The sequence below is a fragment of the Macaca nemestrina genome, chromosome 8 (assembly GCF_043159975.1).
Source record: "Macaca nemestrina isolate mMacNem1 chromosome 8, mMacNem.hap1, whole genome shotgun sequence".
Taxonomy (NCBI): domain Eukaryota; kingdom Metazoa; phylum Chordata; class Mammalia; order Primates; family Cercopithecidae; genus Macaca; species Macaca nemestrina.
Window position 1 is genome coordinate 88636400 of NC_092132.1, and position 24854 is coordinate 88661253.

The 24854-nt window shown below is 36.8% G+C and overlaps 1 long non-coding RNA gene across 3 annotated transcripts in view; it reads right to left on the bottom strand.

Moving 5' to 3' along the window:
* Window positions 1-2627: 2627 nt before the first annotated feature.
* LOC105482264 (uncharacterized) overlaps window positions 2628-24854 on the bottom strand; it is a 35281-nt gene continuing 13054 nt past the window's right edge. For all 3 annotated transcript variants that reach the window (XR_011607018.1, XR_987509.3, XR_011607017.1), the window contains 2 exons: window positions 5048-5116; window positions 2628-3060 (listed from right to left, as the gene is read on the bottom strand). This is a non-coding gene — a long non-coding RNA (uncharacterized lncRNA). The remainder of the gene's footprint in view (window positions 3061-5047; window positions 5117-24854) is intronic.

A 24854-nucleotide genomic window follows, 5' to 3' on the forward strand; every position in this document is an offset into this window, starting at 1 on the left:
ATAAAAAGATCAAACATCTCAAAATACTTATAATTTTCAACAACAGCAATGACTGCATCTCACTACTCCTACAGCCAGCCTGGGGAGCAGACCATGCCGTTGACTGTGCCGTTTCAGTGGGCCCCACACTCGCCTTCAGGAAAGGGTTCAAAAGTGTGAAACACAATGAAATCATCACACCTGGTACTGCTGTACACACAGTTTGTTTGCTATACCAAAAAGCACTTGCTTTATGTTCAATTATTTCTTTCAATTCTCCAGCATTGACTTGAGTGATTGTGCTACACATGATACTACATAGCAAACCATCATAGGTACTCTGAAAAATAGAAATACATCCCCTTTCCTTAGTCAACACGGGAAGGATTTGGAAGCTATGCAATGTTAGGTTGTTTTAATATAATCATTTTTTATTTTTAGTATTTAGTAGCAGAATTACTTTTTAAATTTTTGTATTTAGTAGCCCTTTGGGCTCTGTGTGTTTTGTGTGTGTGTGTGTGTGTGTGTCTGTGTGTGTTTTTAGGGGAGGGGGCAGTTCGGGGTATTCAAAAAGAAAATTTACAAACTTAAGTTACAGAGAAATGAACAGAGTTCTTACATTATGACATGATGGACCCACATCTTTATGTTATCAGGGATTTTAAAAAACATTTCAAAGAAAAAGACAAAATTGTTCTGTTATAATAATACTTGACATTTGTATAATCCTTTATAGTTTACAAAGTGCTTTGAACTATGCATTATTTTGTTTACTCACTGTAGAAACTCATACTTTTCAAAAGCAACTGTGAGGCTTCACTGCAGTGGAGGAGCATGATGTGGAGATTCAACATACAGGGTGCCTTTAAGGTGCAACTTGGCCATCTTCTTCTTCTTCTGAAAAAGCGCATTGCCTAACATGAACTAAGGTTTATAGATGCCAAATACTACAAAAGAATGGAAAACAATCTGCTGGCAAACAGGGCATTTTAGAATTTTCCACTCATCTCCCATTTACCACTTAGAAGTTGATAGTTATTTTAAGGGGATTATAGCTTGAATACCAAGATATCATCTAACAGATTTTCTTTTAATTCGTTTTTTGTTGTTGTTGTTTAGTTTTGCTGAGTGATTCTTCAACCTGAAGTTTTATACAAACAACTGCACAATTTTCACAGTCCTCACTCTAAATCCTGATTCTCAAGTAACATATAACAGCCCGTCCTGGAGAAATTAACCTTGTCTAGGTGTGGCTCTCCACCAGAGGACTCAGAAATTGGGAAAATGATCATCTCTCAGGGCAGAGTCACATTACCCAAGCTCCTAAAACCAATATAAGAAAACTGCAAGGTCAAATTTTTTTTTTTTTTTTTTTACAAACTAACTGCTTTACAATAAAGTGAGTGGATCGAGTAGTCCACCCCTGGTCCAGCACCCTTCACCCCACACCATTTGACTCATAGCAGCTGCACAAGCTCAGATTCCCTGGAACCAGACTCTACTCCCCATCCATTGGTCTCCCTATAAAGGTTGGTTCTTGCCTTCAGGCAGCAGCAGGGGTGGGGCTGGGGACTGGAATCACAGAGGATGCTACTTAATCTCAGTGGGTTGCTAGAGGGAACCTATTTACCTTTAGGTATGATGGAAACTCGGCCATCTTCAAGAAATGGTCTCCAAAGTCACCCTGACCATCAACATTCAATGTTGGACAAGACAAGAAAAAAGGTATGAAGAGGGTGCCTTGATTTGCCACAACATCCACCTGAAGGGACAGAGAGCACTCTGCTCTGACACTGCCATTGAAGACAAGTGGCCCAGCCCCTCTAGGCCACTAGACAGAAGTGGGAAAAACTTCTGTGAAGTGCGGAGCTGGCTGGGAACCACCTCGTTCTGCACGGTTAGAAGGAAAATATGAATCTTTGGTAGACAGTAGCCACCTCTGCCACAAGTTCTTTGTGATATCTCCAAATACTACAGGTTCCATTGTTTCCAGAATACAGACATAGAAAAGCACTTCACACATCAGCAAGGGGCTCATTCTGTAAGTGACCTGATATTGGAGTTGCAGTTCTGGAGGCAGAGTTCAAAGCTAAAAGCAAATTTCTCATCCCTGTCTCAGAATAGAATTAGTCTTATTAACTAGACCAACAGCAATCAGTCCTGATTTGAGGAAGAACAACCTAAATCAATGGAAAGCCTAAAATTATTTTATTTTATTTTATTTTTATTTTATTTTATTGGTGAGTTCTTGCTTTGTTGCCCAGGCTGGAGTGCAGTGGCCCAATTATAACTCACTGTGGTCTCGAACTCCTGGGCTCATAAGATCCTCTCACCTCAGCCTCCTGAGTGGCTGGGACAGATGGACACCACCATGCCCAGTCAATTTTTTTAGTTTGTAGAGACAGGGTCTCACTATGTTGCCCAGGCTGGTCTTGAACTATTTCTTTTTAAATATAAGAAGATGTATTATTTTTATGTAAATGAAGCAACTGAAAGGAGGGGAAAAAAGGAAGGAATTAATATTTATTGAGTATCTATATGTACCATATGCTGCCATATAATGAACTAGCTAGATATTCTGTGTGCTAACTCAGTTTTTACAAGATCCGCAGAGGGTGAAGAAGGAATTGGGGCACAGAGAAATCAAGTGATTTGAAATCCCTTGATTTATCAAAGCTCACACAGCTATTAAGTGGCAAGCGGGGATTAGCACTGAGAATTCTGTGGCCCTAAGGCCAAGGCACAACCTTCCACAGCATATGTCCTCAATGTGGCCAAAAACGTGCTGCTCTTCACTGACTGTTTTAGACTAGAGCAAGCTGGAGAGAAATGGGCACATCTGAGCTGTGTACATGAGTGGCAGATTCTAAGATACAATTTTAAAATATTCTGTTCTCTTGAACTTTTAAACAGTGTTTTCCCTACTTATTCACATGATCCATTCATACTTTCTCTACAGAATATTTTTCTTGTTGAAGAAAATCTTCAGCTGACTCTCCATCCAGTCATTGCTCCTTCAGTATCCCAGACACGCAGCTGCAGCATCTTTCCCTTAGGTACTGGAGTTCTTGCTCCCAAGGCCTAGTGAATCAGGAAGAAAAAACAAATCGTGTATGGGCTTAATTAGACATAATTGGAAGCATTCTCTTCATTTTATGAAGGACCTTAAAAATAACCCCACCTTTATATGTAACTTTGTTAGAAGAAGATTAAAGAATACATTCTGTATATAATTGTGTATATTCTCAACTCAGATGACTGTTGATAACACTGCGATCCTTGAGGATTTGGCTGGATTCTTTGAGTTTGTCCTTTTGGAAGGCAGTTAACCGTGATCGGGGCTTGTATACAGGGGAAGAATACAGGGCAAACTGGGCAAGAAGACGGTGGAAGTGAGAAAGGGAGAGAGACTCCACCAGCTATTTCTCAAATCGAGGCTGCAGAACACCCTTGATTCAATAAGAAAGTAGAGAATAAAAGTAAATAGAACAAGTAAGAAATATATTTTTGAAACATCTGTATGTTAGTATTTTCCCCATCTTAGTCATCTTTTTCTGTTCCTCAATCATCCCTTCTGTCTTTATTGCCCCAAGCGGGGAAGGACAGTGAGGGAAGAACTGGGCAGGTCCCATCAGAAGTGAAGCCTGGAGTGATATAGGGGGAGATGGGGATGCAGACGGCCAGCCCTGATTACCTCTCAGGACGAAACCTTCTGTGAGGAGGGGGACAAAGACCAAAACCCAGATGGGTTACCCAGCCTATGAGAACATGGAGGTCCACTTCCTCCTTCCCCAGTGCAGCCTGGGGAGGTGGGCTGTCATTCAGAGTAGCCTCTCCCTTGGCAGGAGGACATATCTGGGTATACTGGCCAGAGAAAATGTCCCCTGAGCAAACCAGTGGCCAAAATCAGCATGAGTCTGAGACCCTGTGGATGGAGGCATGGGCAGCCACCGCCAACAACAGTAGAGTAGCCTAAACTCGAAGTGATGCCAGCACCCTCAACTGCACCAGTGCAGGGCACCCAGTGACCTGCAGGACGCTGCAGAGGACAGCAAGTTTCCAGAAAGCATGGCACCATGGGTCCCTCCCCTACAGCCACAGGAAATGGAAGCTCCCTGTACCCAGGTCCCTTCCTGGGAAAGAGGAGGGGCAGGGAAGCTGTCTGGGGGAAAAGAAATCATCCTGACTGGGAGTCAAACTTCGATATGAAGAGAGTGCTTTCAACTGGGAGAAACTGGCTTATGTGGAACTGCAAGCTTAAATCCCCCCGCTGTTGCCACTGCAAGGCCTTGAGAGCAAGATGAAATCTGCTGGAGGAATAAAGTGACATTGTTGTCCACCTGAGTAAATTCACCTGTGTATTACAATCAAAAGGCAGTTTACTTACAAAAGGAAGCAAGTGAAAGAAAACCCCCTTCTCTCTACTGAGGATATGCGTTCTAGGCATGAACAGAACCTCTCATAGCATCAGAGGAGGCAAGCCAGGCCTAGGGATGTGCCGGTGGGAGCAGCTCTGAGCTTCGATCCACGGATAGGCTGGCAGGAGAGCACCTATCGGAGGCCTGGTTGAGGAGGGCAGTCTGCGTGGAGGACCAGCTGACATCTGGTAGAGCTGGGGCCTCGAGCAGACCTGACATATAACAAGGCCTCTGCAGGCATCATGAACAAGGCTGGAAATTGAGCAACTTGAGAGCTTTTCACTCACATTCACTTTGCCTGTAAGATTTTCTGTAAATTCATTTTCATAAGCTTTAATAAAAGTACACACAGTGTGTGTCTGTGGTGGGAGCAGGAAGGGTGGAGTGTGGTTCTTTATTTCAGTACACAGCTATTGGCCACAGAAACACTTGATCCTGATAAAGGCATTAAATGAATTATCCGAAGGACTCTTCTGCTATGAACTGAGTTTACTTTAACCTAACAACAGACTGACCTTGATTCCACACCAATTCTGTTTCCTAAGAGACTTTATTTATTTATTATTTATTTATTTATTTAAGAGACTTTATTCATAAATAAATAAAATAAAATAAGAGAGAAATAAGCAATCAAACAAAATCAGACTTACTGAGACCACTGGACTGTCTCTCAACTTCCTTCCCACACACGAGTCTTTTCTATTCCAATGTCTAGAATCCTGCAAGACAACCAAACCGTCCTACTTTACCACCTCTAGATTTCCAGTAACATTTTAGGATTCTAGCTTCAAAACTTTCCTCTGTGCTCCACAGATCAATTGGTTCAACTTCTGAGCATTTTGTTATATACTTCAAGGAACTGTCTTTGTCCTTCCTTTACTTCCATTTTCCACTCTACTTTTTGGGCAAAACTGAACATGTTTTGTATTATTTTGTTTAGATCCAGTGTCCCAAATTTTCCACTTAACAAGAAGGTAATATTCAAGAGCCTTTGTGAGAGTTTCACTTTATGCGGTTATTCCATCAGGCAGGACAGTTCTATCAACATTCCCAATGAGATGAGGAAACAGCATAAACAGCACCCAACAGCTTTTGTTTATGCTCTGAAATAAACAGGAAATTCAGGAAAGAATAATTTTGGATTCAGACTACCCCATTATTTGCTTTCACCATTATTTTTATTTTATTTTATTTTTTTAAGACAGAGTCTCACTTTGTCACGCAGGCTCGAGTGCAGTGGCACGGTCTCGACTCTGCAACCTCCACCTCCTGGGTTCAAGTGATTCTCCTGCCTCAGCCTCCCGAGTGGGTGAGACCACAGGCACCTGCCACCACGCCTGGCTAATTTTTCTATTTTTAGTAGACAAAGGGTTTCACCAGGCTGGTCTCAAACTCCTGACCTCTGGTGATCAGCCCGCTTTGGCCTCCCAAAGTGCTGGGATTACAGGTGTGAGTCACTGCAACTGGCTAGCATTTTTTTAATGTGAAATTTTTATTTTTTAATAATTTGCCTCCCGATGCCACTGGTGCCTACAAGTAATAAGTGAATTGAATTTCCAAGTGTACGTAACTATTAAAGAGATGGCACCACAAAAATAAAAGTTATCTCAACACTGTGTTCTCTGTGTTGCATCTGGAAAACCTCAAAGTGATTTCATGTAGAAGAATCCTCGAATTTACAGACAGTCCCCAACTTAGGATCCACTTATGATGGTTTGACTTTATGATGGGGCAAAAGTGATACACATTTAGTAGAAATTATACTTTGAATTTTGATCTTTTCCCAGGCTAGTGATACACGGTACCATACTCTCTCACAATGGTAGGCAGGGACAGAGCCACAGCAAGCAGTCAGCCCTGCAATCATGAGGGTGAACCATCGAGCCTCTAGCATGTGGTGTTGCTAGATGACCTTGCCCAACCACAGGCTAAGGAAGTGATTTGAGCACGTGTAAGGTAGGTTAGCTATATTAATTGCATTTTTGTCTTACAATATTTTCAACTTTCAACTTACTATGGTTTTTTCTGGACATAACACCATTGTAAATTCAGGAGCATTTGTGCTTTAGAGGGGTTGTAGACATAGCAATCATTGTGAACACCATTTCACCAATCATTTTAATATACTTTATAGAATACTAAATAGGATGAATTGAAAAGGGGGAGGCAAATCGTGTGTGTTAGCCACATTTGGAATGATTATATTTTTATCATTGGCCCTTTTAAAAACAAAACCCACATTAACCAAAGCTTTGGAATACATTTCTGCTAACTGGTGTCAGCAACACTTTAATCATTTATTGCTCACCAAGTATAACAACCAGATGTTCGGATTTTAAGGACATTCCACCCACTTCCAAAACTCTCAGTACAATCCTAATTGCCCGCTTTCAGCTACTTGTTTCTTTGCTTGTGACTGAAAACATTGTAAAACTGGCTCCAAAGGGCCATGTGAATAAAATATGTTAGTAGAAGCTTGTGCTTAATAAGTAGCTATACTAAAGTTGCAATATGGGAATTCCATAGCCAATATTGGATGTGAAATTGTCCTCTTTGAGATCCAAAAAAGATGCCTTCTTAAAACTAACTTGTGATTTAGTGGGAAGGAAACTATTTTGTATTTAGAACACCAATATTCAAGCCCCAGTTCAGCCATGTATTCAGTGTGAAACCTTGAATAACCCACTTATTCCTTGGCAAAGCAGGGATGATAATATTTCCCCCATGTCACCTGGGGACTCAGGAGGAGAAGTGGATCAATGAATGTAATCATGCTCAGTAAACTGTAAACATCCACAGCAAAGTGTAATTGTATGTAAGGGCTATGGAAAGGTTGTGTGTTTCAAATACTAGATAGACAAATGTACCTAAAAGATGTTTAAGATATAAAAGATAAAGACAATGAAAGTGTGGTCTCAGCAAACAACGTACCAACTAGCATCTACTAGGTCCAGTGACATAATTTACAAGCCCAGTGAAAATGTGAGGCCCTTTCCCAGAAAGCAGGGAAGAAGGAGACAGAAACTTTTCTTTCATGGTCCCTCTTCACCTGTTTTATATTTCCTATTCATAGTGTTTTCTGTTTGCGATTTAATATGCTGCTTGAGCAAGGGGTACTCAAAGGGTGTGTATAGACCCCCACAGCTGCTGGGCCCATCCCATGACTCAGAGCACAAGGCCTGATCCCACTTTCCCTGTGCCGAGTCCCCGACCTGGTGGAGAGGCCACAGTGATTGCTACATGGAGTTAGGGGAAAGGATGGCTGAGAGACCATCCAAGGGAGGTAAGGAGGTTCCAAGTCCGCAGGGTGTGCTGCATTATCCCATCCATCTTCACTCACAAAACACAGATTTTATCACAAAGACAAAATTGTGCAGGATTTCAAGACGGTCACTGCAAGGCATTAAACCCCAAACACAGGGCACCCTTCTGGGCATGGGGCCTAAGTGATTGTACTGGTGGCAAGTCCATGAATCATAAATCCCTCTACTACATTTTTGGGCTCTCAATTTTTTTAAGTGGTAGCACAGGATAGTAAGTAAAAGAACAGATTCCAAAGCTAGATTGCTATTTCCAAACTGTCTCTGCTTCTCATCAGCTCTATAATTTTGAGCAAGTTTTTTTTTCCTCTTTGAGCATCAGTTTCTCCATTTGTAAAACAATGATAATAATGATAATAATAATTTGATTTTGTAGACTCATCAAGCAGATTAAGTGAATTAATATATGAATTAAATAAATGAATACATAATCATTGCTTTCATAGGATGATTGTACAGATTAAGTGAATTAATATGTATGTGCTAGAGCCTAACATATTAAGTACTGTAAAAATGTTATTATTTTTCATAATAATCCACATTGCAGATCCAAGATGATTCCAAAAATGAGCATGTTTGGAATCCTTACAGGAAAAGGTAAAATTAAAAGAATGAAAAAATAATACATAGAATGCAAACACTAGCCAAAGGAAGATTGTGTAACTATATCAACATCAGACAAAGTAGACTATAAACCATGAAATATTCAAAAAAGATAATGTTAAACACTTTATTAAAATAAAAGGAAAAGCATTATTATCTCAATAGAAAGATACAGTAATCCTAAATTTTTATACAACTAATAACATTGCCTTAAAATTTATAAAAGCCTAACTACTTTCCTTAATTACTAAAAACTTCCTCAATGCAATTCATAGGCTATATTTTCTAAAATTTGATAGGCCCAGAATAATTGTTTGTTGAATGAATGAGTACATGAATAAACTAAAGAATTCTAAGAAAATTATAGTGGGATCTTTCAATATGTTTCTCACTACCAATATAAGCAGACAAAACAAACTGTAAGGATATAGAAGATTTAAAATGCACAAATAAGAAATTGGCATATATAGATTGGCATATACACCCAGGAATTGCAGAAAACACATTATTTACAGGCTCTCTCATTTAAAAAGTTACTATATGATGGGCCATAAAGGAAACATCAACAAATTTCAATTGAATAAGGTCATGCAAAATATATGTTTTCTGACTGCAGTACAATTTAGCAAAAAGTCAATAACAAAATGAGACCTAGAAAATCAGTATGTTTGAAATTAAGCAATACACTTCAAAGTATCCCATGGATCAAAGAAGAAAACAAAACAATAGTTTATAATGAAGTATCTTAACGCTGAATGATGATGAAAATACAACATCTAAGGCTGAGCGCGGTGGCTCACACCTGTAATCCCAGCACTTTGGGTGGCTGAGGCGGGCGGATCACCTGAGGTCAGGAGTTCAAGACCAGCCTGTCTAACATGGTGAAACCCTGTCTCTACTAAAAATACAAAAATTAGCTGGGCAAGGTGGCAGGCACCTGTAATCCCAGCTACTTGGGAGGCTGAGGCAAGAGAATCACTTGAACCCGGGAGGCGGAGGTTGTAGTTAGCTGAGATCGTACACTGCACTCCAGCCTGGGGGACAAGAGTGAGACTTCATCTCCAAAAAAACAAAAATAAAAATAAAACATCTGAAAAATGGGAAATACTTTGAGAGAAATTTATTCCCTTAAATACGTATACTAGAAAAGATTGAAGATCAATGAACTAAATTAAGAAGTTAGAAAATAACAAAGCCAAAGGAATGAGAATAAAATGAATAATAAAGAAAAAGCTAGAAATTAATATAATAAAAAGCAAACAAAATAGAATTGATTTAAAAAGTTCAAAAAAGATTATTTTAAAAGAATACAATTAATAAATCCCTAGCAAGCATGATCATTGAAAAAAAAGGAGAAGCCACGAACAATTAAATCTCAATGATGAGAAAGGAGACATAAATACAGGTCTTACAAAAGATAAGAAGTGGATCTTATGAACAAATTTATTCACATGTATTTGAAATTTTATATAAAATAGACTCTTCATATAAAAGGACAATTTACTAAAACTAGACAAGAAGGAACAGTATATCTAAATTTTCCTAAAGAAAAAGAATCTATAATTTAAAATTTTGCACAAAGTCCCAGATGAAGTCACTACACAGGTGAATTATTCTCACAGTTATGAAAGAATTTGTAGCCAATCTTACACAATCATCTACTTAATATTTTAAAAGGGACAATAATCCTGAACACATTTTATGTGTTCAAATCCTTACAAGAACACTACAACAAAGAAAAAGTATAGACCAATTGTTAGTAGTGGCAGAGATCTAAGTTATCCCAAGTTACTGGAGGTGTATCCATATGGGTTTGTAGCAACTTCAGTCTTTGTATCTTCAGAAGAAAGGATTTGACTGAAAGGTATAAAGGAGAAGATACCAAGGCAAGTTTCAGTGCAGGAGTGAAAGTTTATTAAAAAGCTTTAGAACAGTAAGGAAAGGAAGGAAAAGAAGGAAAGTACAACTTGCAAGAGGGCAAAGCAAGCAGGCAACTGGAGAAACCAAGTGCACAGTCTGACCTCTTGACTTCAGGTTTTTATATGTTTGCATACTTCCGGGATCTTATTGGGAAGCTGCTGATCAGTTTCAGGTGTTTTCTATCTATTAGGCGCCTGCCGTTCCCTGGTGCCAGCTGTGACCAATTATTACTTTAGAGAAACAGTTAACCACCACCTGACCATCACCTGTTGGTTGCCCAACACTCTTGGTGTGTGAGTTATGGAGAGCCCTCTCCTGCCCTGCTCATACCTGACTAGCTACCTGCTGTAATACAATCTTATTCATGAACAAAGATGAAAAATAATTAAATAAAATGTTATTAAACTGAATCAAAAAATTAATTAAAAATAATACATCATGATCAAAACTTAGCATGACAAGCATGGAAGATTGACATTTGAAAACTCAATAAATATAAATTTATCATCTTAAGAGAATAAAGAAAAATCATATGAGCAACTCAATCATTGCAGAAAACATCTGACAAAGTTCAACATCTATTCATAATGAAAATTATTAATCAGAGTTTTTAGTAGGTAACTGATAATAAAAACAATATACAAAAATGTTACTTGACACTGAATGGTGAAATGTTAAAGTAAGAAAGCTTGCTATCACTACTTCTAATTAACATCTTACTCTAGATACCACTGCAGTATGTCAACAAACATAAATATCTAAAATATAAGGATTGGAAAGGAAGAAAAGTTGTCATTATTTACAGATCACATAATTTGTATGTATAAAGTCCCAAAGAGTCTTTAGATAAACTCCAAAATTAATGAATAAGTTTAGCAAGGTTTGCTGGACACTGATTAGTATGTAAAATCAATGTATTTCCATCTCTCTGCCACAAATAATTAGAAAATAAAATACTTTCAAACACACTATATACAATAGTACTAAAAAAAATATATAGGAATAAATCTAGTAAAAGATATACCCAATTTCTGCAAAGAAAACTAATAAAATTTTTGAAAAAGTGGTTATACTATGTCTATAATTTGGAAGAGTGAGTATTTTAAGGAATTTTAATTCTCCCCAAATTGATTCATAGATTTAAAGCAATTACAATCAAATTCCAGCAGATATTTTTTGAAAACTGAGATGTTAGCTGTGAAATATATGTGGAGAAGATAAGCGACAAGTATAGACAAGATAAACTCCAATAAGAGGAACAAAGTAGGAGAATGTGCTCTATCACATTCCAAAATATATTATGAGGCTACAGTAACTGTGACTGGCCATATTGGTGCAGAAAAAGAGATCAGGGGAATGGAGTAGAAAACCCAGAAACAGGCCAGGCGTGGTGGCTCACGCCTGTAATCCCAGCACTTTGGGAGGCCGAGGCAGGCGGACCACGAGGTCAGGAGATCGAGACCATCCTGGCTAACATGGTGAAACCTCGTCTCTACTAAAAATACAAAAAATTAGCCAGGTGTGGTGGCGGGCGCCTGTAGTCCTAGCTACTTGGGAGGCTGAGGCAGAAGAATGGCGTGAACCTGGGAGGCAGAGCTTGCAGTGAGCCCAGATCGTGCCACTGCACTCCAGCCGGGGTGACAGAGCAAGACTCTGTCTCATAAAAAAAAAAAAAAAAGAACACCCAGAAATAGATTCACTTCACTTGCACATGGACACTTGACTTTGACACACAAAGAGTAATGAAGAAAGAATGGCATATTCATTCAATGATGAGTCAGTTAGGTAGCCACATGGAAAAAAATGAAAATTTACCTCTCCTTTAAACCATAATAAAAATATCAATCTTAGATGGATCATTGATACAAATGTGCAACAGCAACAGAGCTTCTATAATACAATTTAGAAAAACATCTTCATGACTTGCAGTGGGAAACTATTTCTTTATACATATTGGGCTGCGTTAAAATTAAAAACATTGGCTATCAAAAATGTCTCTCTCAGACTGAGGAGAAAAGCTTAAAGACTTAGAGGAGTTATTTGTAATACAACCAATAAAGAGTTAATATCCAAAATATATTATAATGACAACTAAATAAGGAAAGGAGCAGAGCCTAAAAGAAAAAATGAGCCAGAGACTTGAGTAAGCATTTCACAAAAGAGAATATCAAAATGGCCAATAAACATATGAAGAGATGCTCAACCTCATTAGTCATCAGAGAAACGCGGATGAAAACCTCTATGCGATACCTTCATAAACTCATCAGAGCAGCTGAAGTTAAAAACTCTGACAAGACCAAGGAATAGCAAAGATATGGAACAAAAGGAACTCTAATTCCCTGCTGATAGGAGCATGAATTGGTATATCTTGGAAATATGTAGTGCCACTTGAAGATTTGAACATGAGTATAACCTATTATCTAACAATTCTTGTCTCTTAGATACATACTGAATAAAAATTTGTCCATACTTATGCCAAGAAACATGTATAGAAATGTTCATGCCATTGTAACTTATAATAGCTAATTACCAAAATGTCCATCATTAGTTTCGTGTATCTATAAACATTTATATCTTCATATAACAGAAAGCAACACAACAGTGATAAAAATGAACAAATTCCTGGTATGTAAAACAACATGGATGAATCTCATAAACATGATATTGACAAAAACTAGAGACAAACCAGTATATACCATATGATTTCAATTAGGTAAAGTTCACGAACAGGCAAAATCATAATGTTAGAAATTTAGGAGACTGTTTATTTTTAGGAAGGGAAGAAATTGTTAGGTATTAAGGAAATAAAAATGTATAAGATAGGGTCTCTTTCCTTAATCTCACAGTATAATGAGCTTATGTACATAAAAGTGATCATGTACATAAAAATCTGAAAATGAATAAACCATTATAATTTAGTGTATAGTTAACCAAGCTGACACCTAATGTTTATTCTGATATTTAGTCAAACAGACAACAAGTATTTCATTAGCTGAAATTCATTAAGTAAGTTAAGAGTTGAGTTTCTATCAAGAGTCTATGGCAGGCGGGATAGAATGAATTTTCATTGTATCTCATTTCTCCTCATTTCATCTGAATGCAGCCTAAATGACTTTTTCAAGTCAGCAGGAGGAAATTACAGAATAACTCTGATAATGGGAACTCGATGTGTTTATTTAATCATTGTTCTGTGTCTTTGTCTGGGAAAAAACTCAAGCAGCCATAACTTAATCTCTGAGACCAGGAAAACTATGACTTATTTTTAAAAAGCAAATTGTACTAATAACGACAAAACCAGTAACAGAAGCAACAATAACACACTCCTAAATCAGTTTCCGAGTTCATGTCCCATTAGTAAAATATTCATAGAAAATCATAAGCACACTAATAGGAAATTGTGCTTACCTTCCACAAGTGAGAAAGCAACTTGTCAAACTGAAAACTTGAAAAGCTATGACTTTGCAAATACTTCATTTGTAGCACAAAAGAGCTATAACATTACCAATAAATGCAAAATCTTTTCTTTATGTCTTAGTCTGCTTTAAATTTGCCTGATTATCTTTACAGAGCAATACATCGTTTTCATTTATTTATTTATTTTTATTTATTTATTTTTGAGACGGAGCTAGCTCTGTAGCCCAGGCTGGAGTGCAGTGGTGCAATTTCGGCTCACTGCAAGCTCTACCTCCCGGGTTCACGCCATTCTCCCGCCTCAGCCTCCTGAGTAGCTGGGACTACAGGCGCCTGCCACCATGCCCTGATATATTTTTTTTAATTTTATTTTTTATTTTTAGTAGAGACGGGGTTTCACTGTGTTCGCCAGGATGATCTCATCTCCTGACCTCGTGATCCGCCCACCTCGGCCTCCCAAAAGTGCTGGGATTACAGGTGTGAGCCACCGCGCCCGGTCCATCGTTTTTATTTTTAACAGGGTATGTGTTGCCATCTGGGTTTTGTTACTTTCATATTAAGGTAATCAAGATTATAATCGTACTGAAAGGGTTTTCCAAAGGACCATGCATCCTTAGCTGGAAACATAGTATTACTTAAATGGAGGTTCTAATGCTGTAAAGTTCAAAAGAGTATGAAATACAAAGATACCAAATGACTGAAAACTAAAAAACTGTTTTTCCTCCTTAATAGTGGTTACTATGACGTGGAATACAAACTGTATTTCAGTCAGGCTGATTTCCCCTTTTGTTTCTAGGCAAACAATATTCCATCTTTAAGGACAGAAAAACAAGAAGTACCTCTACTTTTTCACCATTTCCACCCCTCAAAGCCTGATTAGCCAGTATACTAAGATTTTGGTCAATTGCATTTGAAAGATGGTGTCTTCTTTTCTGATTCCTGGAATAGTCCAGGAAAACATCTTCGGAGGTCACAAAGCTATTATAAATAATAATGCTGTGGACATTCTTCTGCACAAGTTTTGGTGGGGTATTTACAAAAAAATATTAATAGAATTATGGGTTTAAGGGTGTGCCTGCTATCTGAGCTTTAGCAAATAGTGCCTGGATGTCCTCCAGGTTGGTTATGTAAATGGACTTGCTTCAAGTCTATTTCAATTATTTTTATCTTGATGTTGTTGTCGACTGAATGGTTGTGTCTCCCGAAAATTTGAATGTTGAAATCCCCAGGGCGATGGTACTGGGAGATGGGAGCGTTAGGAGGTGAATAGGTCATGAGGGTGGAGCCCTCATTTATATAGGATTAATGCCCTTATAAAAGAGACTCCAGAGAGATCTCTAGCTTTCTTTCCACCATGTGAGGATATGAAGAAAAGCTGGCTGTCTGCATCCCGGCAGAGGGCCCACACTAGAATGGAACCAGGCTGGCATCCTGATCTCAATCTTCCAGCCTCCAGAACTGTGAGAAATACATGTTCATTGTTTAAGCCAACTAGTCTATGGTAATTTGTGATAGCAGCCCAAACTAAAGTAGACATTATTGTAAATGGTATACATTTTTTAGTTTTTATTTTATAAGTATGGCTAGTATAAACTGCAATTACTTTTGCACCAACCTCATATATAGAAATACTACTGATTTTTCTGTATGGACCCTGTAGTTCATGCTAAATTTACATATTAATTTAATCAGTTACCTACAGATTTTAATGTTTTTTTCCCTAAATATATAATCATACCTTCTGAGAAAAATAAATTTTATTTCTTCCTTTCTAATCATAACTTTTAACTTTTTTGCCTTATTGCATTGGCTTAAATCTTAGTACTGGTCTTGAAGAAAATGTTTTTAATCTAATATCATTAAATATGATATTTCTATATGTAATTTTTTGTAAGTCCTAAGTTCCCAGTCCTAGGTTGCTGAAAGTGTTTATCATGAATAGATGTTACATTTTATCAAATGCTTTGTATAAATAAATTGAAATGATTATTTTTTTCTCATTTGTCTCAACAAGATAGTGTATTATATTAATTGATTTTCTAATGGTAAACCAAAGTTTCGTAATTGGAATAATTCCAACTTACTCCTGATGAATTATACTCATTAAATATAGTTAAATTTACTAGCATTTTGTTTAAGATTATTGTATCTATGTTTATGAGAAAGATTGATCCACAATTTGAATTTCTTATCATATCCTTGTCAAGTGTTGGTGTCAAGATAAGACTTGCTTCATAGCTGGGATTAATTCTCTTTGTTCTATTCTTTCAAAAAAGTGTATAAAATTATTTCATTCTTAAATATCTGAAATATTTTACTAATGAATCAGTTTAGGTCTGGAGTGTTATATTAGATTTTTGTTGTTTTGTTTTTTTCATTTTTGTCTTGAGGGGAAGAATTTAACTTAAAATTATTTAGTATATATAGTATTATTTAGATTTTCAATTTATTCTTGGTGTTTTTTGGCAAGTTTTGTTTTATCCAATTTATTTTTTTTTAGATGTTCAACTTTATTGGCACAAAGCCGTTAATAATTTCTTGTTTTATATTTTTAATTTCTTTAGGTTCTGTAGTAATGTCTGTTTTTTTTTTTTTTTCTTTTTCATTTCTAGCATTGATTATTTGTGCCTTGGCCTTTTCTTTTAATCAATCGTACCAGAAATTTATCAATTTTGTTCATATTTTTAAAAATCAGCTTTAGCTTTGTTGAATTTTTCTATTATACAGAATTTTTTATTTCATTGTTTTATACCTTTTATGAATTGTTTCTTTTATCTGTTTCAAAAATAATGTGTTGTTTTTCTAGCTTCTTGAGATGGATGCTTATATCATTGTCTTTCAGTCTTCATTCTTAATATATGAATTAAAGACTATAATTGCTTCTTTAACCACAGTTGTGTCTGAATCTCACAAGATTTTATGTATCATGTTAGTATTACCCTTCAGTCTAAAACATGTCCTTGTTTTTATTGTAATATCTTTTTGAACCCACAGGTTATTTACAAAGAAATTCCTTAATATTAATAAGTATTAATTAATGAATAAGTATGTAGGAATTTCCTAGGAATCATTTAATTATTCCAATTCACACCTAATATGGCCAGAACTCAAATCCAAATTCTGTGTAATTTGTTGAAATTTGTTTTATGGTCCTTTATTAATAAGCGGTCCACATGTACTTCAAAATACAGAGTGCTCAGAAACCTGAGGCAGAATGTTCTGTATATACATTTAGGTCAGGTTTGTTAATTACCTGTTCAAATTCTCCATGGATCTTGCTCCTTTTGTTTGTAACTGAGAAGAATGTGTTAAAGCATTCCATTATGGTTGCAGATTTTTTTCCTTTTAGTTCTGCTGGAGATATACATATATATACACACACATATATATGTACACACATACTTTTATATACATACGTATATAGCAAATATGTATGTGTGTATATAAAAGTATGTATATTTATCAGTGTATATGTATACAATATATAATACATATATATATTTTTTAGACTATGCTATAAGAAGCCTACCAATTATGAAATGTTATGTCTTTCCAATATATTGACCCTTTTATTATTATAGAATGTATTTATCTCTAGTATTATCGCTTTCATTAAAGCCAGTTTTGCCTGTTAGTATGGTTTTAACAGCCTTCTCTTGGTTATTTTTTATGATTTATCCATCCTTTTATTTTCAACTGTTCTATGTTTTTATATTTATGTGACAAGCATCATATAGTTGGGTTTTGTATTATTATCCAATCTGAAAATATTAGTCTTTTAATTGACTTATCTTTATTTTTTTATCTTTCATTTGCCTAAATAATGTGCTTTATTATTTCTTTTAAAGGCTTAATGACAATGAATTTTCTCCTTTTTTTAATTGTCAAAAAATCTTCACTTTACCTCTATTTTTAAGAATCCTTTGACAAAGCAAAGAATGCATGATTGACAGTTGTATTATTTTAGCATTTTAGTGATATAATTCCATTGTCATTTGTCTTCTTTTAATTCTGCGGGAAAATCAGCCCTTGATCTTATTGTTCTTCCTTGGAAGGTTTTATCATTTTCCTCTGCATGCAAAAGAAAAGATTAATCTTTTCTCTTTGATCTTTAGCAGTTTACCATGATATGCCTATATGTGGATTTATTTGATTTATCCCACTGCCGTTTTATAGAACTTACTAAATCAGTGGTTTGAATCTTTCACATTTTGGAAGAATTATCTAGTATTTCCTCTCATTTTGCTGTGTCCTTCTCTCCTCTCCAGTTACACCTACTTTTGATTTGTACTTATGTCCTACATGTCTATTACATTCTGTATTTTTCATTCCTTTGTTATGTGTCCTTTAGTTTGAGTATTTCCTCTTGACCTAGCTTCTGCTTTACCAAATACCTTTTCTGCTGAGTCAAATTTCCTCTTAAATTCATCTCTTATTAATTTCAGTTAATGTGCTTTTCCAACATAGAATAATGACCATTTGACTTTTTTTATGGATCCCAATTCTCTGGCTAGTCTTCATTGTATAGTTTATCTTTGGAACATATTTGTCACTGCTATTGCCAGGTCTGAATCCTAAACTTTAATATTTAGATCACATGTAGGTCTATTCCTAATAGATTTTCCTGATCTTGGTTTTGGTCTTTCGGACATTTCCTGACACGTAAAATTTTTGCTTGAGTGTTGGACATTATGCAACATTTCAGGGACTCTATGACATGATCTTTCTACAGAAAGGACTGAATTGTCTTCTGTTAGGCAGTCAGGAGTTGTAGGGCATGGATTGATCTATTGATTGAGATGACTCAAGACGGAGTCCGTCCATTGTCAGGTTTTGTCCATTTTGGTTTTCCCAGAGTTTATCCTTTCAAGGGTATCTACTGAAAGTCTGGAGCGATTACTAGAAATTCTCTTTTTGGCAAGCTATAAACTCAAACTTTTGTGTCCTTGTTCCCATGAGATGACCTGAAGCTCTGCTCTGGGCTTTGCCCCTTCACGGCTACCCTCTACCTAATTTTGTCCTCCCATCCCATGAAGTGTAGGAACTGGTGAATGCTTCAAGGGAGAAAGCAGTTGTAAAATGATGGACTTAATTCTCCAGGATCCAATTTTGTACAGAATTTTGGTCCCTCAAATCCTGGCTGCCTTTACAACTTTGAACTCCCATTATTTGCCTCCAAGGTCACCGAGACTATCAAATGCTGAGCTACTTTCTGCTCAGCCACCATGATCTGTGTGCTTAGGAATCAGTAAATCTATTAAATAGAAAAGTAGAGTAAGTATCACTCAATGCACTTTCTGGACTTGGTCCTACAAGGCCTGGTGTCCTTCGTTGTCCTCCGGTGCCTTCAAACAACTGGGTTTTTTGCTTGTTTATTTATATTTTATTCAGCATTTTTCCTTTCTCTTGGTGACAGCATTGATAGGTTGTTTAATAGGTTGATAACCTAACGAGCTACTCTGTCAAAGTTAACAATAGAAGTCCTAATCATTCTCTTATAACATGCATTACAAAATGTGACCTTCAGAGGTTAATGATATAGAACTGATAGCTGGCAACCTAGTAATGTTTTCTTTGTTAGGGAAGGACTTCCCAACTAAAGCAACTCACAGTAGAAATCAAGTGGAGAGAGGAAGAAAAACCCTATATAGTGTCTGTGTGTATATTACCCAAGAGAGGAATGGATTTTATAAAATTCCTGATGTCTTGTTGCATTAGAAAAATAGTGGGGCCACTGAGGCTGGGATATTTCATCTACATCAAAGAGACTGCCTTGAAATGCTTTCTGTATAGTGTTATTTGATATTCATGTTTTTCTTTCCCTCAAAGGTATGTTGAGCTCAAATGCAGTTCTCTGAATTTAAACTGCATAGACTTAGGAAATGAAAGTTTTCAAATAACTTGAAATGGTTCCTAAAACTGCAGTTTTATTTTGTTTAGAATGGGTGAAGCTAACACAGTTGGATTTCATTTATTCTTTTTTTTTTTTTTTCACATGGTGTAGCAATGGAGATTCAGGTTATACTATTATTTTAGAGACAGTAATAAACTGAATGTGACATTTTCTTCCCTAGGCATTGATCTTCTCATTTGAAATAAAAATTATTTCTCATGAATTAGATTTTAGGACATGACACATTAGCTGCCTCCTGGGGACTCTGTACTCAAAGTCTTCCCCTTGATCCATTCTCTCAGATGCCCCTCATTGATCCAGGACCCAGGCAATCTTCTCACTCAATCATTGCGGATAACAGCCACCCACAGATTCTCTTTTTGTATATTCTGTCAATTTTTTGACTTTTTGAGGTAATCTAAAAGACAAATTGAACAATGTAAACTGAAAATTTTCGGGGTAGTGGAAGAGACATAGGAGTATATAAGCCTTTCGCATAAAAGCCAAAGCCAAAATCCCCTGAGACTTGAACCAAAGAAAAGCTCCCCAAAGTGAATAAACAGGTTTCAAGTGTTTGCAGTGCTGTTTATTTATTTACAGACTTGGCACAGAATAATAATACTGAACATGCTTTTGCAGCTGATATATGAAATGGTGTACGAAGTAGACATTGACAAATTTTATTTAAGAGCCTACTGATTATAAATTTAAACTATTTTAACACTATAAGCTTGATGGGCAGCTATATTACTGAAAAAATTGAAAAATGAGGAATTTCAGGCAGCAAAGAGTCACTGGCCTGGTCAAAATTTGAAATCTACAAAATTTTAGGCAATATGATTTGATTTAAATATCTGAATTGCTCTGGTACATAATTACTGAACCATGAAATAAGAAAAATAAAGTGGAAATTATTTTCTTTTCTAATACAGAAGATGGAGGAAAATCAACCCTAGTTTCAGTGAAGTTTTGCAGTGCACGTGCAGGCTACATTAATGTCACCCAGGAGCTTGATTGATAGATGCCCAAATGCCCAGCCCTATCCCTGCCCCATCTACTGAGGAACCCAAGCACATGAAGGTCCACAAATGCTGCAGGTGATTTCTGTTTATGCTGTCATTTGAGGAACACTGATTTTATGTGCCTTTCTATTAAAGTTTTATGCAAATTGCTTCTGTCAGTTTATTTTTTCTCAGAAAACTAATTCAGGAAATAACTTTTAAAAGCCTGGATGACACTCAGTACCTCATCGGACTATGTTTTTGTATTTTCACTTACTGGCTTTGTTTTTAAATAGCCATAGAGTAGGTATGGGATACTGGGGGATAGAGAGCACATGACAGGAAGTAAAGGCAACTGAAGTTTCCACTGAGGTTGGGAGGAAATGGCCCGTAACTGCTTCCTATTCATCGTTTTGTGCAGATTGAGTTCTGTTGCCTTAGCGTGTTGAAGAGAGCCAAGGGACAGCCTGAGGTTGTAATGGGTTTTATGCACATATTTTTTTGTTTTTCTTTAACCATATGAGTCTAGTTTGGGGAGTATTTATAAGAAAAGCTCTAAAGGCAGTTAAGCACTTTTAGATTTCAATCTAAGTAGCCTATAAATGAATGTTAAAGGGCAAAAAGATTCCTTCAGTTATCCAGTTAACCTCCCAGCACTGTGTTTGTGTTATGGATTAAAAAAAAAAAAGTAAGTTAAGGGTCCTACTCTCAATAAATTTTGTTAATTTAGGAGGAGAAACCAAAAGTCAGGCAAGCAGTTACAAAAGTATTGGCAGTATCACCATAAGAGTATAAGACTGACGCTGGGAAAAGGACCTAAGTCAGTGTGGAGGTTCAGACAGGGCAGGGTTCCCTAAAGAAGTATAACCAAAGCTAAGACATTGAGGTCAAACAAGAATTAATTCATGAAAAACTTCAGGAAGACCAAGAAAAACCATTATCAATGGCGATACCCATTCATTCGTTTGATCATTTTATTCATTTCATGCATTTATTCATTTAGTGACTTATGCATGTGCCATGTGAAAACTACTGAGCTAGACCCTAAGGACGCAGCTGTGAAAATGCCAGACCTGGCAGCTGTCCTCATGCAGTAGGAGAGACAGGAGACATCTCCCATTTCTGTTTTCCCCTAGAACTGTCTGCAGCAAAAGAAAGGTTCTCTGTATTGCCTAGTACTGTAGCCCTAATGGCTATTGAGCATTTCACCTGTGCCTAACGTAATGGAAGATATAAATTTATAATTTCATTTTAATATACACATGGCTAGTGGCTGCTTCTTTATCTAGTGCAAAAGTGAAAAATTTCTGATCTGGATCTCCAGAGGAACTCAAAGATAGGAACAAGTGGCATCTTAAGAATGAGCTCAGATGAAAACGGGGCTGCCATGAAAGGATGGAACTTGGGAGATGGGATACTTCCCGGCAAAGGGTGGTGGCATACATGCTCCTTGTAGTCAGGGTGTGACTTTAGCGTTAATGGAGCCATGTCACCCATGGAAGGTAATGCTGTGCTGTTATTTTGAAGCATGGATGATCTCATAAGTCAAAATATTGCCAGAGGTGAGCAGGCCCCTCTGCTTACCTCTATTTTCATTCCTAGCAGGATAAAATTCATATTTGTATTTGCTGAGCAACAAAGGTGTTTAAGAAAAAGTTGTCATTCAGATTGATGATGCTTTAAAAAAAATCCATCAACATAAAAGGAAAAATATTTGAGGTGGAGAGTTGACTGACTCAGATTTAATAGCATAGCACAGGAGACCACTGTGTTCCCTAGTTTTTTTAAAAAATGAATTATTGCCTTTCCCCTGTAAGCCTAGCAATATGGAAAGAGGGAAAGGAGGCTTTTCAAAGGAAACTGCTCTTTGGAATATTAATGCATTTATATCATGTATCCACTGATTTGTCTAACTAATATTTCTCCAATATTTTATCTTTTGTCTTCAAATAGTTCTATCAAAACTGTATTGACTTAATTTTTCTTCTATTTTTAAAAGCATTATCTGTGAATTTTTACTCTATAACTTGGGGAATTGATTTTTCATACAGTAAGATGGGTTTTCTCAGACTATCAAACTTTAAAAGTGGTATTTAGAATTTCTACTAAAATCAGCAGGTAGTAGGCTATAATGACTTTCTCCTAGATCTTAAATAAGGGGTAAAGAATCTCTGGGTCTTGAGAATACCTCAAAGGTGAGCTCTATACTTAAGCCACAAAACATCTCTAGAATAAGATAAGGAGACGAGGTCCCAGGGAAGGGAGGGAGGGAAGAAATGAAGGAACAGAGAAACAGGAAGGAAGAGTAAAGGAAACGGAGGAGGAGAAGGAGGAATGGAGAGACAGAGAAGGAAAGAGGGGGAGAGTGGAAAGAGAGAGAGAGAGCACATCATCAAAACACAACATCAAAAACTCCAGGCTATCTTCCAACCATCTAGAAAGCTACAAAGAGTCATCAGATGATTTCCTGATTTGGCTGAAATAATCCCCATAATATGTTTTTAGTATTCATGATCATTTCTGAGTATCCTGATATCAGCAGGAGGGTACTTTGGAAGCCAGATGCAAATAAGTGTCTCAGAAATCGAAGACATTTTCCCCCATTGGATATCAATAAATCAGTATCCTAGAATTACTATTCTAGTAATATGTATTCTTGTTTCATAGACTTGGTTAGTAGTCTGACCCCAAGAGGTCAGTCAGTTCTGTGTGGACAGAAAAACCAAATCCAGTTTCTGAATGGAAAAGCTAAGGCCCACGGCCTGCAGGGTGATGTATCACCCTGGTTATTATCACTTGTGGGGACAGACCATGTGACCATGCAGCATCAATCTCAGACTGTTCTCATTCTCTCTCCTTGACTGCAGTGTCCTTTGCTCATCTTTTTATTTTTAAAAATTTCAGTCATTTGAATTACAGCCTGCTCATTACAATACTTGAAAAGGCAGCAATGTATTCAGAAGGAAGTTAATAGTGCCTATTGCACATCTCCAATACCACTTCACCAGTGGCAACCTGTGCCTCTCATTCATACCTTTTCTTTGCTGGTACATCTGTGCACCAACATAAAGGTTTTGATTTAATTTTTAATACAGATGAGATTCCTCTGTACATATTATTTTGTGATTTGCTTTTGTTACACTGTTGCTATGAGTTACAGATCAATGCACATATATCTACTTCATGCTTTTAAAGACCTTCACAATAGTCTCTAGTAGGAGTTTATTAAAATGTAGTAACTCTCTCCCTGATTGAATATTCAAATTTATTTTATGTTTTTGCTACTCCAAATGTAGTGAGATAATACTTTTGAGATACTTATGCCTGATTTCCCTTTCTCTTCCCTCTCACATATAGTTAGGGCCCCTAGATTGACTGCCTCAGCAAGAGTATAGAGATGTGAAGCAGAAATGGCCCAGAAGAACTGTTATAGACTGAATGTTTGTGTCCCCCTAAAATTTATACATTGAAGCCCTAATCTTTAGTATGACTATGTGTGCCTCTAAGAAGGTAATTAAGGTTAAATGAGGCCATAAGAGTGGGGCCCTAATCCCATAAGACTAATGTCTTTATACAAAGAGATATCAGAGAGCTTTCTCTCTCCAAGCGCCTATGAGAAGCTGGCCATCTGCAATCCAGGAAGACAGCCCTTACCAGAAACCAAATCAGCCAGAACCTTGATCTTGGACTTCCAATCTTCAGAACTTGGAGGGAATAATAGCTTCATGTTTAAACTATCCAGCCTATAGTGTTTTGCTACCCACCTTAGCAGACTAGTGTGGACTCTAATTCTCTAATCCCCGGAAGGAAAATAAGACATTATTGTAAATAAAATCTCTTGTCCAGAAAAAGAAAGTAAGGTTTCCATCAAGATGAGGGGAAAATTTCCTAGATAGAGCTGGCTGGAAGGTAAGAACCCCAGAAAGTGGCTGGGAAGGCAGACTACACCACAGGCAGACTCATAATAATGTACGACAGTGGAGAAGTTCTCTTACCCGAATACTTTCATTTTTCCTAGCTTACAAAATGTCACGTTCCCACCGCCTATCTCTCTATTGGTCATTAAAAGTTTCTGTTTCTCAGCTTTGTATTAGGGAGAGCAATACTTTGATATCTCAGCTGCAGATATTTACTCTCCATTTTCTCTTGATATTGTGTATGATGTTTATTGCTACGCACTTTTTAAATGTTATTTTAAGAAATCAAAAATTATTTCCCCTATGGATTTTAACTTTTTTAATTAAAAAGGTCATCCTGCACTCAGGCTACACAAATATTTTCCTAATATTCTGATGTTTTATAGTTTTAT